At 44.8% G+C, this 22242-nt stretch overlaps 1 protein-coding gene across 2 annotated transcripts in view; it reads left to right on the top strand.

The window, feature by feature from the left end:
- FNDC3A (fibronectin type III domain containing 3A) overlaps positions 1 to 22242 on the top strand; it is a 1418915-nt gene that overhangs the window by 481364 nt on the left and 915309 nt on the right. The window lies entirely within an intron of this gene.

Genomic DNA, 22242 nt, shown 5'->3' with positions numbered 1-22242 from the left:
CCACTGATTATGTGCAATGACTGATCCGCTGACTCTGAGCCTTGGCCAGCAGACACAATCTGGGGGTAAGGGGTTTGCAAGATAGCTGTTACACTCAGTTGGTGGGCGTGTTACCTCTAGGTAAGCTAGTTCTAGAACCATGTTTGACCAATCTGCAGTGGTGGGGCATCCTGTTTTTCTCATGCCTATTATTTCCTCTTATCTCTTGTCTGTCTGTAAGGCTGTATAGTACTTCTGGCAATGTACTGTATCTTGTGGCATTAACTAGAAAGTGTACTACTCTGACATGCGTCAATTGCATTTGGGCTTTTTTTCTACACAAGTACTGGTATAATAGGCAGCGAGGTGTGTCTGGTGGTACTTCTTTTGTGGCGTGTAGTCTGTCTGAACCAGTAACGTGGGAATCAAGGAACACACAATGCATGACTCATTTGTGGTTTCAGCACCTATTTCTGACATATGCTGATCCCACATATTGTCTGACAACATAGCATTAGCATTAGGGGTTACATTGTTACTAGATAGCTATCTTCGGACTAGAAAGATATTAGAGTTTGAGGGTACTTTGCTAGCAAAGAGGAAAAATGATAGATTTAAGAGATAAAAGAGAAATACAAAAGTACATATGTTTGGTATTGTCCATTCAAAAGATAGTCCAAACATATAGTTGGGGCTCTTTTGTAGGGAGACAATTTTTGTCCCCCCTCTTGCTTCATTTGAACTGTCCGAAAAATTGTATTAGAAAAATGAGTACCATTGTCCGATCTTATGGCTTCTGGGATCCCCCATCGGGGAATCACTTCCTGAACTAGGAACGTGGCTGCTGATTTAGCATCACAGTGGATGCATGGTCCTGCCCTAATCGGGGAGAATGGGCAGACCCACCACTATGAGGTACCTATAGTTGTCACACCGGTCAATCATATCCACACAGTCCAAATGAACGGCCTTAAAGGGACCTTGTGGTCGTGGAATGGCAAAGCTTACCACTTTTAGAGTCGGTTTAGGAGAATACTGCTGACAAATTGTGCAGCTATGTAGATACTGCCTTATGCAAATTGAGGACAAACCAGTCTTACTGTATTTGGGTTGCCTAATGGTCCTTGGAAGTGTGAGCTGGTAAATTAATCTGATCCAGGGCAAAAGCAAGTAAAGTTTGTGGCATAGCGGGCTTTCCCATAGATAGATGTTTATTCACTAGGTCGCTCCCGTACTGGGCACACACTCTATTTTCCCTTAGCCGCTTTTCGTGTGGTTACGCAGCTTCCTGTAGTTCCCTCAGGTGTAACCCTGCTGACTCTGTGTAATGGAGTGTGTCCTTATCTATGGTAGTCTTTGCTTCGGCCTCCACTGGTGAGACAGTCGGAGCCACCAGGACCCCCAGGTTGTAAGATTGATGGTACCTTTGGGGGTGTACATCTGGTTGTGTCCTTAGCTGCCTGATCTACCAGCGTGTTACCCAGAACATGAAATTTGGTCTGTTTGTGTGTGCTGCGCATTTCACAACTGCCACTGCCTGTGATAGCACCAGTGCCTCTATAAGGGCTTCTAAGAGTTCTCTATGCATCACAGGACTACCATCAGATTTAGGGAACCCTTGCCAACTCCATCTCATGATACTGAAGTGTACAGAGGTTGTTAGGTATGCTGAGTCTGGTATATTGTAACTGTTCCTCCTGCTCCTGACTTAAGGGCTGCCATTCATGCTGTGAGCTCTGCTGCCTGCACTGAATAGTGTGCGGGCACGGGTAATTGTTCTATGACCTGCAGTGTATCCAAGGAGCTGTGTCACAGAGCCCTGACTGCCACTGCCCCTGTGTGTCTCATCCCAGTTTCTTGGTTGATCGTGGAGGAACCGTCCACAAAATAGGAAACATCTGGTATAGGGTCTTCTATGGCTTGACTGCATTCATTGAGACACTAAGTTGCACAGTCCTGTTTGTCCTCCTTGGGTTTTAATACTGGGTGGGTGAAGAATGTTGGAGGTTTGACCGTATGACACTTCCAACCTTCAGGGACGGTAGTGACAGTATCACCTCATATCCTGACACTCTTTGAGTAGTCAGAGTGGTCTTGAACTTCTGGATCATAGCAAACACTTCTTGTTTCCAAAAGAGTGTCATTGGTGCTCTTCTATGCTGCAAATGCTGCAGTGGCCAAGGCTTGTTCACGGGGATAGTGTCCCTTCATGGCTGAGTCCATCAGCCCACTGAAGTACGTTATTGGTTTGTGTCCTAGCGGCTACTTCTGTGTGAGGACGGCAGAATAGGTAGAACTCCTGGTGTAATCTGGAGTTCCCAGGACCTGAGCATTTGCCATCTCATTGTTCAGTTTTTGGAAAGTCTCTTTATCTCTTGCCTGTTTGATAGCAGTAAACAATAGGGCTCTTAGAGTGCTATAATCAAATACCCATTGTCTCACATAGTTACAGAGACCCAGAAACTTCTACATTCCTCTGACCGTTTCTGGCTCTGACATTTGCCGAATGGAAGCTGCCCTTTCAGGTGTTACAGGTCTACCAAATGCTGACAGTAATTGTCCTAAATATTTGGCTTCTCCCTTGCAGTATTGAATTTTCCCCTTCTCCACTTTATATCCTCTCTGGGCAAGAGTTGTTAGAAGAGATGTTGTGTCCCTTCTACACTGTTGCCTGGTAGGACTACAAACCAATATGTCATCGACATATTGCAACAGAGTGCCGTCACATTGAAAGTTTGACAGATCATTTTTCATTGTTATGTTGAACACGCTGGGGGGATTCACAATATCCTTGGGGCAAACAAGAGTACAAATACTGGGTCGCGCAATATGAGAACACTGTCAGATAGTGACTATCTGGCTAGAGAGGAATGCTGAAGAAGGCATTCATAAGATGGATAACTGAAAAATACCTGGCATCCAGCGGGGTGTTTGTGAGGATGACGGAGGGGTCAAGGAAATTGGGGATTTGGGTAACACAATATTGTTCAACAGGTGCGGGTCTTGAACAATGCAGCAAGATTTGCCCTTGGTTTTCTTAACCAGGTATATATGGGGGTTTTACAAGGTGACACTCCAGAGTAAATTACTCCTTGTTCCACTAACACCTGTATAGTTTGGGCGATGCCCTCCTCTGCCTCCTTGGACAAGGTGTATTGTTGTACTATGGGTAAGATGTCACCTTCCATCTCTGCAATCCAAAATGGTGCAGCAGTGCGGATGAAGCAAACATCGTGAGGCCCTTAGTCCATAGGACGTCTGGCACTTGCAACAGATTGGCTTCTTCTACTGAGTCCAAAGCTCTGCCCGGTGTAGGCATTCAGATCTCAAACACACTTCTTAGTGGAATGTCATCCTAGAAAAGTATAATCCTTTTCTTGGGGCTGTCATCAAATAGCTTGTCGTCCAGTATCTCCCTAATTATCTTTCCTGGCTCAAGGAAGATGACACATGCCCACAAAGCACCACTATGGTTGCTTGCTGTCAAGGCAGAATAGGTAAGTGTTAGTTCCAGTGTCTCGATCTGCAATATTATCTCTGCTTCTGATAATCTGTGGTCCTGTCCTTGCTGCCTAAAAAGGAATTCTTTGGGCCATTGAACCTCCCTCTCCAGTAACTCTGGTGTCTATGTTATGATGGTGTATGCTGCTGCAGTAAATGTCTCCACATCAGCGCGTCATGCTATAGTGTTGTCTCTGCTGGAGCAGTCTACCATTCGTACCATGACTCTGGTGGAACTCCAGGAGTTGAGAAAACCATGCTACTGTCTTGCTTAAAATGAATGGCCATATTGAATTTTGCCATCATGTTTCTGCTAACAAATTCACTAGGGTAGCTAGTGAGAACAGTAAGCAGCCGTCAATATGTCTCCCCCTAATTCCATTTCAACTGATTTGGTAAAAGGAACCCTATGTCCATGGATCTGTTGGAAATTGAGACTTCTCCCTTTTTAATACAGGATTTTGTTGCTCCTGTATCTATGAGGAATGCATATCTCTTGTCATTTATGGACACCGTCACAGTAGGTTCCTCATCCGACCTGTGTGTCATTGAGAAGACTGGAAACACAGAAATCCTCTGCTGGCATTCTCATGTGTATCCTCCTGTAGGGTTCACCTGGAAAGGATTTCCCACCCTCACTGCCACCCTTTCTTGCCCAGGTTGGGGTGGGATTTCCGTTGAGGATACTTGATAGCTCCACTGAGGCAGTCCTTCCTGCTTTAGGGGCATTCATGGTGACTGCACAATTTGTGGGGGTGTCTGGAGTATAAATGTGATCTGTGAATTCTGTTGTGGCTGCACTGTCATTTCCTGATGGACCATAATTTCTCATTCTTCCATTTTGCTCATCCCATCGCCTCCCGTTACAGTATCTAATAAGATGTCCAAACCTCTGACACTAATAACGTCTGATCTCTTCTTGGAGGACTCATCCTACCTTTTCAGACTCACCCCCCTCTACTATTTCTTTGTGTCCTTATATTGGTCTGCTACTGTGGGTACTGTCGTCGGTTGAACCCTGGGACCGTTCCCGCATTTGTTGCAGTCACGTGAGTGGCCTCTGCCACTGCAACACCTTCCATTGCTCCCTTCTTCTCCTCTGACTTCTGCTGCAGCAACTTGGCTGCAGCTTTCTTTTGTACTTCCTGTTTACTTTTCTCCTTTTCCTGCTTCTTCTTGCAAAAATGGATGATGTGTGCTTGAATTTGGATCCAGGGCATGGCATACAATGCCACTATGTTATCTAAGCTGTCCTATACGTCAGAAGGTAATCCCTTCTTAACTACATTATAGAACAACACAGCATTACCTCCTCTTACGTCCCTGCCCACTTCCTGGGTCCACTTTCTTTCATTTTATTGATGTATCGTGCGGGATCCTCATTCTGTTGCATACATTGAGCCACGCGTGACCCAATGTCTGGTCTGTCAGGGTACATGTTCCTCAGCTGATCCCATACTACAGATCTGACCAGGTTACATGGGGATCCATCACACCTTGTCTCAGTGAAGGTCACATTTCTAACTCCAGGTTTTTGAAATACTGTGTTTGTTTTGTCCCCTATGAGGGAGCTAAGCAGGCTTTTTACATCTCCTACTGCCAGGGTGATGCCTGCAGTTTGCTTCTCAAATGCTCTGATCCATTTCCCTGCTCCTTCTGTAAGCAGTGGCAACTGTTTTCTGAGGTATTCCTTGTCCATTTGTGGCCAAGGAACATAATGTAGAGCCCCAGGGCCCTTACTTATCAGAGGCACTTGATGGAAATGGGTGGTGGCACGCTGGGTATTATGCTGTCTGACGTATCGCTGCCAAATACGCAGACATTTCCTCATGTAAGGGTAGTCCCAATTAGGACCACCCTCACTATACAGAATGCAGTCTTCAGCATTTGCCATATCGTGTGGGTCAAAGGACCCTTCTTCTGGCCAGGGGCTCATCTGTCCAGACTACCAAGTTTTCAACAAGTGACACGACGAAATGCCAACTATCTTCTCCTTCAGCAACAGTCTCACTGGGGGTGAGACTTGTGCTGTGTGAATTTGCTTGTGCACTCATTTGTTGTATGGGTCTGTTGTGGAGAGTTATCTGTCCCCTTACCTCGCTTGATCTCATTCCAGGGTCCAGCCGACCATGGGTGCCTTGGAATTGTAGCCGCTCAAGCGCTTCCCCTTGTATCAATTGGGTTAGGCAGTCTCCATGTGCCCCTTGTGCATTCTAGATCAATGAGAGGTCTTTCTTCAAGACTGTAAATATGGTGACTTGCTTCTTGGGCTTGGAGGAGTTCTTCCATGCTTTCCACACAGTGGCAGATGGATTCTATCCTGTCTACTAATTTCCCTAGGCTTCTCTGAGCTTGCTTTGTACAGTCATCATCATGCCCTTCTCTCCTTACTTCACTTATCTCTCTCTCCTGTCCTCACTGCGTGATAGCCAGTTCTGCACACTTTCTTGTGAGACTATTATGTCCTCCCTCTACTTCTGCCATAGTGGTGGACTACTTTCAGCCCTTCTTTGTACATGTTCCCTTCCTTGGGATGCAAGTTGTCCCGCCGTTTCTACAGTCCCATGCACATGGTTGCGCCACCCTGCATCCTTTTATTGTGGGGTGGGTGCTTTTTTCCTATGCATCCTCCCTAAAGTGTCCCTTCTCTGAAGCAACTGTGAAGTTGCTGATGAATATGTGATTGTTCATCACTATCCCCTGAACTCTGCTCTCTGCTTTTCTCCTCTTGGGGAAAGGTAGAGTTTAGATGCAGCACAAACTGTCTCTCTAAGTGCCCTGAAGAGTGTGGGCCCCCTATCCTGGTTTGCTGTCTGGGAGTGATTGCTGTTTTTGTTATTTGTCGTCACCTTGGGTTTGCTTGAGGGGGAGTGTGAAGGTGTTTCAGTTTCAGGGTTTTTAAATCCTACTCCAGCTTCTTCCAGCTGCACTAATGAGTAGATGCTGGGCACAGTAGGTGTAGTGCTTGTAGGATCATATGGGGAAACAGAAGGGGTAGTCCAGGTCTCTTCCTGTGAGGAATGTTTTGAATTTTCACAAAATCATTTCCATAATACTAATGTGAGTTCTCCTTTCTTTAGCACGGCTTCTGCATATTTACTTCAAAGGTGCTTGACAACATGCTCAATTTCTCTATCATTAAACGTTCCTTCTTTTGGGCAAAGATATGTATGCTTTTGGGTGCCTTTAAACCACTCCTGGTTATACTTTTGTAATTTCTTTCTGTCACGAGGTTCCCGTAAGTTTAAAGTGAATACACACAACCTTTCTGGTGGCAAACAATGTCACCTACTTTCTTTACTGTACTGTTTTTACAATCGGTTTTCTAGTTTTTTTTTTTTTTTTTTTTGGTAATATTTTTTTTTTAGTTTGGCCTACCCAGTGGTATGGGGCAAATTACAGTTCAATTTTCCATTACATGCAATGTACATTAAACAAAAACAACAGTTTGTATAGTTATACAATATCACAAAATAACACCACACTGCGGCCACACTTCATTATAGTGCACATGGCTGCCTTCACTCACTCAACAAACCCAAACTTCAATAAAAACAGTTTGCATGCATTATCTTTACAGGCTTGATTATTCACGAGGACATATTTCTGTTGACTGCTTAACTCACACATGCAATCCTTCAACAACATAAACCCACAACGCATGCAAATCGCTACGGCCTAGTTGATTTACAAAGACATATTTTTGTTGACTGCACAAAACATGTACTCAATTCTTCAGCAATTAAAAACACAAATTGCACGCAAGTTGCATGGGTTACTCTTACGGCCTTACTGATTCACAAAGAAAAAAGCACAAGTCACACGCAAGTCGCATGCGTTACTCTTACAGCCCTACTGATTCACAAAGAAAAAAACACAAATCGCATGCAAGTCACATGCCTTACCCTTGCGGCGTTACTGATTCACATAGAAAAAACACAAAACGCATGTGCTTACATTACAACTACCTTTGCATTTAGTATTGCTAAAAAGAGTATGCTTATTTAAAAAGAGGAGTGTGTTTCGCTTTTGTCCTCACCTTTAATGGGACGGCGAAACCCGGAGCCTTTCCAACCCCTGTCCTCAGGCAGAACTTTGTTTAACTCTGCTTCTGCTCGCCTCATCGAGTTTGTGCGCACTGGTCTCTCTGCAGCGGGAGGCAGGTGGTCTTCTGGTGCCTACCACCAGGTGGGGGCACAAAGGAACCTCCTGGCTGGCTTGCCAACTGTTGCATGGTGAACGAATACGCTCTTTTGACTCAGAAATCACCACACAGACTGTTCTTGGCAGTTCCAAAGACAGTACTAACTAACTGTCGTCACAGAGAGAAAAACAGTGCATATTGTGCCTTAGCCCTGCATGACCTGCCTGTACGTTTTTTCTCAAATGCCTATTCACAGACAGGTTCTTATATACAAATCAGTACAATACTTTATTACACATGATTAATATTGGATAACTTGCAAGTTTACAGATTCTCTAACATGGAAAACACTCAAAACCATGTCACCCCATAATCCAGAATTCTTAAGTTGATATTACTCCCTCTTTATTATACATTTCACAAAGGTTTATGACCGAGCAGTCTTTAACCTATGAATGTGTTTGTGCTCTTTTGTAAATGTTATTTATTTGAACTCTGTTTTGACAGCATTGTGGGTCTGAGACTCCAGAGCGTTTGGAAATTATTTTCTTCCCTGCATCCACTGTAAATTGTGCAACTGTGTGCTTTGAGCTAATTAAAAAATGTGCCCAATCATCTAATCAGTCCATGATCTGTTTGTAGGCATGGAGAGTGTGCCGGGGACTTGTGTGCTACTGTCGTTAATACTTGCAGGTTGGTCAGACAGTAGATGGCCTATTACAGATCACCCTTTCGTGTTTATTACTCTGCTCATGTCAGTGTAGGTGTTTGGTTGGCCTAAACTGCTTTTTGATTGTGAATAGCGGTGTAGCCTCTATTGATGCTTGAAGCGTTTGTTTTTCACATTTTCTACAACACTGATATGCCCAAATGTGGGTCCTGTGTTCACTGTATCATAGAATCCAAGGTGCACCTCACTGTTAAGGCTCAACAATGCTAAAACTGGACTGGGGTTGCTTGAGTTCAAGAGGAGATGTTTCCAAAAGTTCCTGTTGGAGCAGGGCCAACTCTGATTTGCACAGGTTTGCTCCCTATCTGAAGAGGGAGATTGTGCTAAAAAAACAAAGTGCTGGAATGCGCCCTAAGGCATTGCTAGTATCTGAGACTTTTGCAGATATTCTACTTGGCACTTTCTTTGTCAAAAAATGTAAGGAGCACATGTGCCCCTGTCTTTGAAACTAGTTTTTGGTACTTTGTTGTTGGCTACAGTGTGTTTAGGTCTCGCTACAGGCAGCTTTATCTTTGTGAGAGAACAATTGTTTCCAGTGCTTCAACATATTCTTAGAGCAGGCTTTAGGCCTGTCTCTTTCTCCTGATTCAGCAGCTTTCCTCCCAGTTCTTGTGTTGTGCCTACTCTGGAGTATTTTGTTTTTACCATATTTTTGACTGACATCCTTTCAGTGCTAATGTTCATAGGATCTTTATTAATAGTTATAAATGCGTGAATAGTTTGGTGCTGCCTGTGTGTTAACTTTTCCATATGTATAGAGTGTCCATTGTAGGAATCTCTTCTAGAGGGCCACGGGATAAGCAGGGGTTACTTGGCCCAACCAAGGTGGACGAGGCCTTTTAACTCTGATATCCTGGGGCCCACCCTACTATGGATCCCACTCAGCTTGATCAAGCACCCCCTTCTGCACCTGGCTCTGTTAGGTAGAGTTGCACGAGCAGCCAAAGCTCCTTTGGAGGGAAGTCTAGATACAGATCAGTGAACACGACTCATAACTCAATATGTAAGCAGCACATGAAATAAATCAATGTCCTGTCAAAGACTTATTTTGTATAAAATAAGTATTTAAATTCTAATTCTGCTCATGCAAAGGTAAATGGCATTCAAAAAGCAAGAACACAATTCCCCCTTAAGGTAGGCACACTAGTAGTTGTCAGGCCACTCCCTATCTGCCCATTTCCCATGTAAAGGGTGCTGTTATTCCCCATTCATATGGTCCCGTTCAGGGAATGTAAACAATTAGACCCTGCTCATGGGGTATCCCCCTCTCTGACTCGGTAAGGTGTGGTCACTTAGAGTCAAGTAGGGTTGCAAAAAACTAAGACGGTATATCCCAGAGGCCTGGTAGGCCCAGTTCTCAGCTTACCCACTCTGGCGGCAGCGGTGCAGTGTGGTTCAGTCCTGTTTCGACAGAGCCGGGCTCCAAGCATTCATATGTGCAGCCCCTTGTAGACGCCAGCTGTCTCTCCTGAGCCACGCTTACCAACGTCCTGACGATCAGAGTTGCTCTAGACTCCAGCCACATGTTGTAAGTTCTTTTCCTTCCCTGTTTGGGGATGGGGGCAGTCTCCTTGCTCACGCAGGGCTCCAGCGGCATCTTCTCTGTCCTTGGGCTTCCTCGGATGGGACACCCCGTGTCTTGGTCCTAGCAGCAGTTTTGGGTCACAGGTAATGATCTGGACGTACTGCCTCAGTGCCCTGAGTGGCTTCTTCTTGCATACGGTGTCACTCAAATGAACTTTACTGTCTAGTCATGCTGGCCTCAGGTTGCCTCTCCCACGGGCCTTTCTAACATACTAGGTCAAGGCTAATTCCTGCACATGGGCAATGGCCCAATCAATACGACACAGTTCCTTGGAACACAGCGGCCCCTCCTGGCATACGGGGTCTCCAAACTTCCCAGTGCGGTACATGGGCAAAAGCCTGATCGATGCAGCACTGCTCCTCACATCTTGCTCAGGACCCCCACATGTTTGGGCTCCTCTCTGGATCTCACTTCCTCCAACACGTTCCTTTCCCTCACAGGCCCATTGGTCTTGGCGATCAGGCAGGTACTGGTGCTTCAGACCCTAGGGCAGGTGGTCTTGGTTTCCCTGGGTGATATACCTCACCCAGCAGGTTGTTCCCCAAGTCCTAGTCAGATGCAGAAGTCTTGGAGAGCTTCCCCCTTCTCAGCAGCCCAGCTGGCCGCTTGGCAGATAAAAACTTATGGGGTCTTAGACTTCCTTAATTATAGTTCTTTTCCAGATACAAAATGTGTGTTGAGGTTTTATGTTTGGGTTCTGCAGCTTTGAAATGGACATCTCTTCCCTTTCTTCTTCCTCCTGAAGGATGTCCGTCACAGCAGGCAGGACTCTAAAGCTGATCAGCCTGCAACAAGATTCATGGGTGCGACCTCAGTTCACACCTGGATGTTGGACATAGTTGTATTTCACAACTAGATGCTAGCCAGGGTAATCCTGAGCCCTCAGCCCTACCCTTTATAATTCTTTTATCAGCACCATCTCCCTCTTCCAGAGGTGTGCCCAGGCCCCTTCCTGTGATCTGTCACAGAATCAAAGAGCCCTTTGAAATACGCAGGGAGAGCCTGGCTCCCCCTCATCCAGTGCTTGTTCCACCCAGCTGAGAGAAATACAGCACAATTCTGTCTGGGTAGATTCCTCTGCTCCTCATGCTTTCACCAGGTAGGCCTGGGCTTCCGAAAAAGGAACACAAGGTCCTCCATGTAATGTATCAGTGCAGGCACTTCTGCACTCAGTGTTCATTCACAGTACATTCACTGTCCTCCATTATGCCACCACCAGCATATCCACATGTAACATAGGCACTCAGTCTGTGTATGCTGTTCAGCACTACAGTCTTTTTGTACTGTACCAAAGTGTGCCACTTTAAACACACACTGCCAGTGTGCACACATTTCCCATGTGCACACTGTACCTCACTTCACCCTAGTGGATCCCTATAGTGGATCCCGTTGGGAGCATACATGCACTCAGCTCATGTTTTCATCACACACCCACTTCCGCATCAATATGATATATGCCAGGGGTAAGTTAAACACACAGCAGCAAAACTTTAAAAACTGTGAGTGAGCCTGTAGGCCTCATTCCAGTGACAGAGGGCAAAAAGGACCTGTTTACTACTACTGATCACCACATGGTATTCTTCCACCACAGCGCTTCGGGCACACCTCCCAGTCGAACAAGACTGCAATCCGTGAGACAGGCTTATGTTATGGCACACATGCATGATCCTTGTTCGCATATGACAAAAAATCTGCATTAGGGATCCAGACAACAATGCAGTTGAGCACTTAGGGCAACGGTACAGGTCTTCACTATGCAGGGGACGTTTCCACCCCACATCCATAAATATAAAACACAGGGTCCTAGTATCAATATGTCCATTAGATAAATGGCACCCTGTCAGAGGTGATTTTTCCCAGAATGTAGTCCTTAATATTGAAACATATCCATTACATGGCTGCATTGTAGCATGTTAGTTGCAAAAAAGGGTTGAAAGTATATGACTTGAAAGAAAAATGTTGCCTGATAGGGTTAACTTGAAAACTGTGTAAAAGGTATCCTGTCCTTTTAAGATTCCTGAAGCTTCGACTAGCTATGATGCTCTGTACTGGCAGTTGCCTCACAGATCCAGGTCTTTTTTTCCAGCTCCTATGATTAAGATGGCAGAGACAATGTGTCACCTTTTTGATAGTTCTATCTTTTTCTTGAAATTTTCACTTTCACCCAAGACTTTTTAAGTCCATGTCATGCACCCTTCGAGAAAACGAATACTCATGAAAAGGACTCCCACAGGGTGAGAGCCAAGGAGAGAAGGAAAACAAGTAAGAATCACCATTGTCATCACCCCTTTGGATATCGCTCAAGATCAGTGGTAATGTTGTTAATATCAAAAGCTTTGCCATTGCCCTTCTGGTTGTTTAAGAGGCACTCTGTGTTATATAGACAGCAACGCCATAGAGACCACGCATTACTTTTTCCTCCTAAAAACGTGTCACCTTTAACATCAAAGACGCTTATACAGTGGTGACAGTATTACTTGGATACAGATGATACAAGTTCCTCATACACTGTTACGGCACCTTCTTCTCCCTCTCATGTCTTGTATATAGATTTTAAAACATTTCATTAAGTATTGGCCTGAGGAGCAATTAAATTCAACAACTTTGGAAACCCTGCAACCTGCTGTTCCTCTGGTATTTAAGAGATTGTACAATCAAGGTCGCACCAAAATGATTACTTCTTTTTTGAACATGCAGAGGAAAACATGCTAGCTAAGATGAAGGTAGTAGCACTTCACTTTATTAGAAATATAGGGCTTGTTGGACATAGCTTTTCTTAGGGGATTTCCCTGAAACATTTTGCTTTTTCCTCCCAGTTTTTTGCTGATTGTGCGTGGGCTTAAGGCACTTACGTACTTTACTGCAGGGGGAAAGTGCCTGCTCCCTTCCTACTCATGCCAGGAAGAGACACTTTCATGATTCGTTGAGGTGCCAGACCCAGGAGTGCCCTGTAAACAGGTACCCCACATACCCGAGGTGGGTACAGCTCTGGCCACTAGTAGAAAATTTCACTGATTGCGCCACCCACCAGAGTAGCCTAACCAACATGTATTAGGCCTGGTATTGCAGGCCTGTGGAGGTGCAGGTGTGCCTATGCTTAGGGTGGCATCATCCTCACTGGGACCAGCCCTGAGTAGGGCTTCTGCTACCCCAAGAGCACCCCCCGGAGGGCAGAGCAGGTGTAGGCAGAAGACCAGGCATGGGGACGCAAGTGTGTCCCATGCCCTGGTAGTGGAGAAATCCCATGTTGGGATTCCCTCCTGAGGAGATTGGCTCTTTCTTGAGGTTCTGCTGATCCTCTCTGAGTGGCCTTAGGGACCTGGGCACATTCATGCTGTAAGTACAGTGTGAAAGTGCGCACACACACCCATACAAACATTAGGAAGGGGTGACTACTAGTACATGCACACTTGCACATTGGTGTTTTTATGTATATACTGAAATGTAAATTAGCACTTGTATAGCGCACTTCTCACCCGTTAGGGTCTCAAGGCGCTGTACTCATACCGCTATGGAACCCCTCCTGGCTTTTCCCTGTGAGGCGCCCACTCCTGAGCACCCCCAGGGTGAAGCCAGGCATCCAAGCGCTGTTGGGGCCGTTGTGGAGATTAAGCAAGCTATTGCCCAGAGTTGCAGAGTGGGACCCATGAATTAGATTAGGCACCGAGGCGAGAATTATCTGGTCAAGGGGAATTGAGCCCAAGACCTGCCGAAGCGGGACTTGAACCCTAGTCTTGAGCCAGATCTCTGCTTCAGGGTCTGCCGCTCTAACCATTGAGCCACACTTCTCCACTAGCCTGACATGGCTTGCCTATATGTGCACACATTGGTGTTTCCTTTGTATATATGGAGCCTGGCATGGCTAGCCTAAACGTGCACACTTACACATTGGTGTTTTGATGTATATACTGAGCCTAGCATGGCCTACCAATATGTGCACACCTGCACATTGGTGTTTTAATGTATATACTGAGCGTGGCATAGGCTGCCAGAATGTGCACACTTGCATATTAGTGTTTTGATATGTATACTGAGCCTGACACAACTTGCCAGTATGTGTACACTTGCACATTAGGGTCTTTATATATATACTGAGCCTGATACAGCAGACCTGTAAGGGTGCACTTGCACCCTTGGGGTGTTCTCAAAGCTTGTGTCCAGCCTTACACTGCAGGGTTGTGTGCGCGCCAGGGCACATGTGCCCATGGAGTGAAGAATGCCCATGTGTGTTTTCAGTGCCATTGAGAGCGACTCTTCCCATAGGTTATTATGGGGAAAGCTTTTGATTAATCCTAGCTATAATAGTGGATTGCAGTGGAGCAGCCTCATCAAGTTTACTATCATTAGATTCCCAATGACAAACCCTTTCCAGTGATAAAAGTGGTTTAGTCATTAATACCTTGGAATTGTCACTTCTAAAAACTGGTCATTTACATGTTCTAAAATCCGTTTTGTGCGCCTTTTCACTTCAAGCTTCATTTCACTGGGGGCTGGGAGAATACACATCTGTGCATTCCCCAGCGACAGCTATAAAACTTGGAAGACTGAAACAGCAGACCTCTGCCATCTGAGGGCCTGGCTGGATAGACTGAAGGGAGAGGTTTTGACACTTGGCCTTTTGAAGCCAGGTAATGGCCCCACTAAAGATAAGAGTCTACATTACAGGGCCCCATGGCAGACAGGACTGAAATTTAGGGGGGACATCCGTGGTTTAAAGGGGACCCATTGAACCACCCCCAACTTTAAAGGCCCACTTCAGTATAACTAGGGGGACTACACTTCAGCAATTTAGAGTTACACTTGCAGGAGCGCAGGATGGAATCTCCATACTGCTTGGTGAACACTGCCAGAGGAATCTGTTGTGCACAGGAGTATTTACTATCCTGGGAAAGGATTGCGCACCCTTCCTGCATCGTGGCTGGCCTGGGCACAATGCTTGCTGCAGTGTGACACACTGAAGTGTGCTCTCCAAGGGCTTGTTGGCTTACCCCCTGTTTTGCTTGGAGGTCTCAGGGACATCAAAGACCTCCTGCGCGGGACAACACTGTCTACCGTGTGATCTGGAGAGCAGTGCCTTCCTACGCGTCTACGTTGTCTGCTGGATTCCACCTGGTAGCAGCGATGTGAGTGTTGAACAAAGTATTGGACCTGGAGACTGGATTTGCCTTCTCCGGAGCCTGCAAAATACTTTCCGCATTCAAGGAGTGTGGCGCTTCATCGTGGGGCTATGTCACGCATAAGAGTTTGGTTGGTAGTGAATGGATTACTGCTTGCAGGACCCTGCGTGACCCATTGTTGTTGAGTGTGCTGCATTTTTCTTGTGCGACCAGCAACTGCACGCTTGTTGCATGCAGTGTCCAAGTCACTGGTTGGGACCCTCAGAGGTGGGGCGTATCTGGAGCAGTGCCGCATTCTACCTTATGCTGTACTGCTGAACTGGCATCTCTGTTTGTGTGACCGGATTTGTCTGGGGCTGCTCAAGTCATCGCGCACCAGATGTTGTGCCTCATTCCAGGGAAGTATGGAACAGAAATAAATTGTGTGTCCAGAAGTACCTCGTGCAACTCAAGTCATCTTGCACAATGCATGGTGTCTCAGTCAAGGGAGACACTGCATTGTTAACTTTTCGTGTGCAGCTGGATTGTCTAGCAGGGCTCAGGTCATCGTGCACCAGACATTGTGCCTTATTCCAGGGAGGCATGGCAGTGGTAACTTTTCGTGTGCATTTGGATTGTCTGATGGGACTCAAGTCATCGCTCACCAGACATTGTGCCTCAATTCTCTCCCTCTTCCCCCATAAATTTGTCCCAGGATCTTGACTAAGTGTAGCCACTGGCCCGCAAGCAGCCGGGCAAAGGCTGCTTCACTTCTAACTCTGAGAGGGGCTGGAATTGGTTAAGAGGGAGGGGTAGAGAAAAGGTTTGGACCCAAAAGTGGTCTGCTGACTCATTTACACCTCACCCGCCAGTTGTCCAAGCACTGCATTAGGGTGCTGGAAGCGAGTATATGTGAGTGCATGTAGACGAGTGTTGCTGACATCTGAGGCATTACGTAGCAGTGCGGAGTGAGTGTGTGGGAGTGAGTTTTTTTTATCTGATTTCACTGCCCGGCTGCATTGCCGTGCATGTTGTTTACTATTGTGGTTGAAAATTGATGTTTACTGGTGTGGCCTAGGCTGCGGAGCTATTTCAAAATTGCTTTTGTTCTCTGTATGTATTCATTGCTACTATCGTTGGAAACTGGGATGCAACCTTCAACTGTGTTATTTTGAATTGTGGAGATCGTTAGGTTGGGTCTCGTGCTGCCAACGTGGTAGTACCACATGTGAGGGCGGGGAGGGAAAGTATTCTTTTTCTCACATGTACATACTGCTGATTTCTTATTAGCACTTTTGGGCCTCGTATTATTAGTGATATTTCTTTATGTGGTTTATGCCCAGAAGTTCATAACTTTTATGCTGTATTAATACGTGGGTGTGTTGAATACAAACTTTATTTACATACACCTTGTGTGAAGTCTCATTTGTTACTTATTGCGTGGCTGTGCTGTGCCAGTGCTTTATACATTGCCTCTGTGATAAGGTTGACTGCTCTGTGCCAAGCTACCCAAGGGTGAGCGCAGGTTATACAGTGAGTGTAATTACCCACCCCTGACAGGAGTTGTAGGTCTGCTAGGCTAGGGCCTCACCTCAGCCAACCAGAACGTTCCACCTGTAACAGGGCTGTTCAACAAGATCTTGAATTTTTGAGAGCTGATCTGAAACCGGACTTTATAATGATAACATCAGACTTGCAAAGACATACCTCAGCGCCTAAGACCACGGGACCCCCACAGAGAGAAACAAAACAATTGGACATGACAGATAGGAAACCTGTGCAACTCACCTTAACAATGCAAGAGCCATCGCCCTCCTAGGGAGATATAAAAGAGACATAATGGACAGTATGACATCTTTCATTGATGAAACGCTGTTGCCAACATTTCTTGATGTAAGTCATTGAAAGTTCTCTAGTGGCCAATGAAGTAATATGTGCTGCTGTTGATTCTGCAGAATTTGGCTGCAACGAGCTACTACTATGTGTTTGCTGTTAGAAGACCTACTTAGCTTCTTTTCACCAGCCTGAAGCCAGTAGCACAACTAAAGGGGATACATCATTTTTTTCATTATTTGGTCAGCACACCAATGAAAAATGATGAAAATAAAACGAAACAGAAAGTCTTAAGTCAGAAGGGTTTTAAGAGAAGAAGAAATTGGTCAAACATATTAAGCCCACAGAGAAAAGGGATTACCAGCACAGGGATCAACTACCTTGTTGGCCCACCCAGTCAACATAGCGGATATTTATCAGAAGTCAGGCAGTGTTACTCTAATACTTCCCCACATCCTCCCCAAACCCACTTCAGTTGGGGGGAGTGGTATCTTTGCATCAGGCAGAGTGAACAGCAATAACGAGAGAAATGGGTGCCAAATGCTGGAAAAGAAAGGGCCAAAAATGTAAGAGACCGATGTTGGATCTACAGTGCACAAAAATAATCATCATAAAGGAGAAAATCTGAACACTCGCCCTACATCAAATTATTCAACATTTATGGTGCTACAACTGGCTGCATGCAATAAATCGTTATGGTGCATACTTTCACAATGAAGTAGCGTCTCACCACATACAATACTTAAGATTTGTGGTAGGAGACAATCACTACCAATACACATTCCTGCCATTCAGTCTGAAATCAACTCCTCACACATTTTCGAAATGCAGGGCTGTCATAGCTGCTCATTAAAGGGAAAAGGATATAGCATCTACCCCTACATGGATGATTTGCTACTAAAAGCCATTAGTCAGTGGAAACTAAAACAGAATTTTCTTGTGGCCTCCAATCTTCTTGCATGGTCAGGTCTGTGGATGAGCCTCTGGAAGTAAACTTCCTGTCCAGGTCAAGAATTGACCTACCTGGAGGCAACAGTAGATACTTTAAAAGGAAGTGCTTCCAAGACGAGAGAGTGTTGTCTGTTTAGGACAAATGCTTTCTGTTACTGAACCCTATCAATTCATCAGCAGGACAGATCTCTTGTCTTCTAGGTTCTGTATCAACTTGTATGTACATTGTCCCAAATGCGTGGATGCACATGTGCCCTGACCAACAATGCATAGGGGACCAATGATGCCCAAAAAACAGCAATTGGGAAGACAGATTGTTTCTAACCACAGGCTTGAAACACTCTCTAACATGGTAGGATAATCAGAATCAACTACTAGGAGTTCCTTTCCAGAAAAAGACACTTTTACAAACAGTAATGACAGATGCACGTCTTTCAAGCTGTGCTGCTCATCTGGATCAGCTATTCATTCAGGGAGAATGGACTGAACACATGCAGGGGAGCACAGGGTCAAGACCACTGTTCACAGAAGCACAATCAGTTTGGCATTAGACCCTGGCTAGGGATCTGTCATTAACAGCAGTACAAATTGCATGGGCAGTGAATCAACAGGTGGACTTACTCGTTTGCTGTTGTGAAGAAAATGACTAGTGTGTCCTGGACAACGATCTCTCTGAATTTATCTCCAATGTGTGAGGAACACCTTCTTTAGACCTCTTCAGCATGGCACAAAACAGACTACCAAAGGATTTTCATTCAAGTGCCAGAATAGGGATCACTGGGTAATGCCCTTTTGATGAATTGGTAAGGAGGTTTTCTATACCTCTTTCCTCCGACACAGTTAACCTCCTCAGTAATGGTGAAAATGATGGAGTCCCTAATGAAAATTATTCTAATTGCCTCCACACTGGCCGAGGCAGTAGTGGTACCTTGACTTCTACAATTGTCTGTCAAACCTCACAGGAGACTCCCTTGCAGACCCAGTCTACTAAATAGACTTCAGGGTTAAATTCAACACCCAAACCTAACATTGTTAAATTTGGCAGGTTGGCTCCTTTAGTCAGTCATTTACATTTTCCTTTGGCATGCATGACATTTTGAAAGGAGCAAAACTCTCTTTCACAAGAACATATTATTCTATGACATGGAAACTGTTTCTGGTGTCACAGTAATGGGTAGGATCTATGTTTCTGTCAAAAATAAATAAATATTCCTTCTTTATTACATCTTGCTCAGTCGGAGCTGCAATATTCATTGATAAGGGTTCATCTAGCAGTAATTACAGCCTACAGAAAATCTCCAGACCAAATGTTCTTTTCTGAAAACCCCTATTAAGACTTTTTTTAAAGGACTCAAGAAAGTTTCCCCACCGATCAACCTTCTTCTCCATTGGAGATGAATTGTATTTTACCAAAATTGATGGGCCATCCAGTTAGGCCAATGTGTAAGCCTACATTACAGCATTTTTCCAGAAACACTGCTTTTCTAGTTGCCTTTACCTCTGCCCATAGAGTGAGCGAGTTACAGGCTCCATCTTCTAGAGAACCCTATACTAGCATTTCATCCTAATATAGTAAGGATTAGGACACATTAGTCATTCTTTCCTAAGGTTGTCTCTAATTTTCATGTAAAGCAAACTTTAAACAACCCACATCCTTTCCTAATACGTCCACTCCAGGAAAGCCTTCTCTGCATTCTATGGACATTGGAAGAGTCCTGCATTTCTATCTCTACTAAATGTAGGTGCTGAGAATGCTGAGTCAGCTATTCCTAAACTATGGCAATGTCAGAAATGGTTTATGAACTTCTAAACAATGCATTTGCTAGATGAGTGGTAGCTTGTATTACTACTTGTTTTTGATTAGCAGACAAACCCCTTCTAGTGAAGCCAGAAGCGCACACTACTAAAGGAAAGGCAGCCAATACATCATGGCTTAGAAAAGGTCCTCTTGCTGACTTCCACAAGGGGGCAACATGGACGTTGTCACACAATTTAGCTAGACATTACTGCTCAGATTCAGACCCTCAAGCCGATGCTACATTGGGTCAGTACACACTTCAAAACCTCTTTAGTGATGTATCTCTGTTAGAAGTCAGTCTTACCCTTAGTTCCATATTTCCTGCTCCCAACAGTCACCTTTCTATAATTACACTTAGCTTGCTACTCTATTTAAGCATTTAGGACTATCGATGAAGGTCTTACAATGCAGATCAAAAGGTTATTTAGTTGTAGTTCTAATTCCACATCTTCAAAATCTTCATTAAAGACCTGCTAATTCCCCGGTTGAGTAGGATTAGGCATTGTAAAATATACATAACATTTTATCCATAAAAAAAACTTGCTCTGTGAAACAGGTGTCAGTACAATGCATCATTGATAGGGGAAGCTCCCTGAATCATTGAGGGGCAGAGTACCCTTTTCACAGATTTCAATATAGGCCTATCAGGTTACATTTTTCCTTCAAGTCATATACATTCAACCCTCATTGTCGGCTAAGATGATGCACTGACATCTTGGAATAGATGTTTTTCAACCTTAAGAACTGCATTAATGAAAACAATTCACATCCGATAGGCACCTAAAGGGTGCTGTTCATACGATGAATATATGGACAATAGCACCTTGCAATTTCTTTTTTATTCATTCACAACATACACATTTGGAAAAGTGCTTTGGTGTCCTCTCAGGCATTTGACTTCAGTGAATATTCCCACGATTCAGAACTAGGACTACATGTAAGTAACCTTTTCTTCCTTTAGCATGTTTCTATAGCAGTTGTCTTTAAGCAATTAATGGGAGCACATGACTTCCCTCTTGAGTGTCCACATGTGGTTGGTCCATCACACCCCTCTTTCTTTCCTCATAGTGACTTTCCTAGCTCTCTTCTGTGAGCCTTGCTCTTCCTCTTTCCTTGATCAATTCTCTGATTGCTTCCTGCCACTGGCATGGTCTTTCTCTTGCCATTTCTGTCACGCTGCATCTTGGTTTCTCTCTACGCCCCGTCCCCATTAATTTGGTCTTGTGCGTTTTGTGTGTCTCTCGCGCCATCTCCTTATCTTTTTTGAGCTTGTATACTGGCCCCACCCAGCTTAGTCTTTCTGTCTCTCCTCTCTAAACTGTCTCACATTGCAAAGCAATGTTGGAGTGGGCAGGAGACTTATTTGGTGCTCTCCCCGGCTGAGCACCACCTGCACGCATGTGTGTTATGCCGTGAACTACACAGGCTCTAGGATCAGTAATCAGCTTTTCATCTCTTCTTCCTAATCACTCGGTTCCTATTGAGTTTGAAATGGCCATGTGTAAAGAGCTATTTGGGGAACAGATCAAAAAATATTAATGTCAGTGTCAGACTTCATCCCGGATTGTTTGGTGTTTCCCATGTGACATGCTGCCTGATAATCTGCATGTTCCTGATGCTTCCTTATCTTATTGTTGATTTTCACTTAAATAACTCCTACCCGTGCTGCCCCATCGATTCATCAAAATGCTCCCAGATTCTACTTGGCAATAGTGTTTTGGCTCATGTCTATGCTAATATCTCCTAACACGCCATGAGTGTCATTGACAAAGAGAGCACATGTTTCATGCTGGCACTGTTTTGAGTTCATGTCCACGAATATAAGATTCTGAAAGTGTACATACAGATTTCTTCCTTTTTTTCCTGGATGGCCTGAGTGATCCTTACTTATTCCCCTCTTCATTCTTGGCTTGCAAAGCTGGACCTCTGTTTATTCCATCATTTGGCCTGCCATTTGCTTTATTTTTAGCCATCAAGCCATGTACGTAGGAAACTCCTACTATATGTTTTTTTTACTGAAGTGCTGAAATAGTGTGGATGCCAACCTGATTCCCGACCCCTCAGCTGTTATTGAGCCGGGTTTAGGATCTTGGGTGGTCCAGTTAAATGTGCTGACTGTGTCCCAGTACATATTGCTTATACCAGGACACGTTAAGTGGCGACTGCAGTTTATATGTCTGGTGGTCGGAGCATCAGCCTGTAAGGAGTGAGGGAGGTCTCTTGTTTTAAATTCCAACTGCGCTCAGCATAAAAGCTTAATTTCAAGGGCCCTCAGCAATGGCTTTTGTTAGTCTTATCCTGGCTGGGAGCTACAACATTCGTAATACCTTGATTGCAGTGCCATTGAGGAGCCAGACACTCAGCTTGTTGTCAATTTTCCAAGCTTTTTTTGTTTTTATGTGCAGTTTTAGAGAGCACAAACCTCACCCAAGGGCATTAGAGCGTTTTGCAAGAGAACCAGTTTTAAATGTGAACCTGACATTACATATGTTTTTTAATTGGGCACAGGGAGGTTAATTAATTTGCCTTCAGTCACAGATTGTTGAGCCTAGGCCAGGGTTCAAACTTGGTTCCTCAGTTCCAAAGTCAGCAGCTCTAGCCAGAAGGCCACATCTTCGCCTATTG

This window comes from Pleurodeles waltl, chromosome 8 (assembly GCF_031143425.1).
Source record: "Pleurodeles waltl isolate 20211129_DDA chromosome 8, aPleWal1.hap1.20221129, whole genome shotgun sequence".
Taxonomy (NCBI): domain Eukaryota; kingdom Metazoa; phylum Chordata; class Amphibia; order Caudata; family Salamandridae; genus Pleurodeles; species Pleurodeles waltl.
The sequence above is the reverse complement of the archived record's forward strand: the minus strand, read 5'-3'. Positions and strand labels throughout refer to the sequence as shown.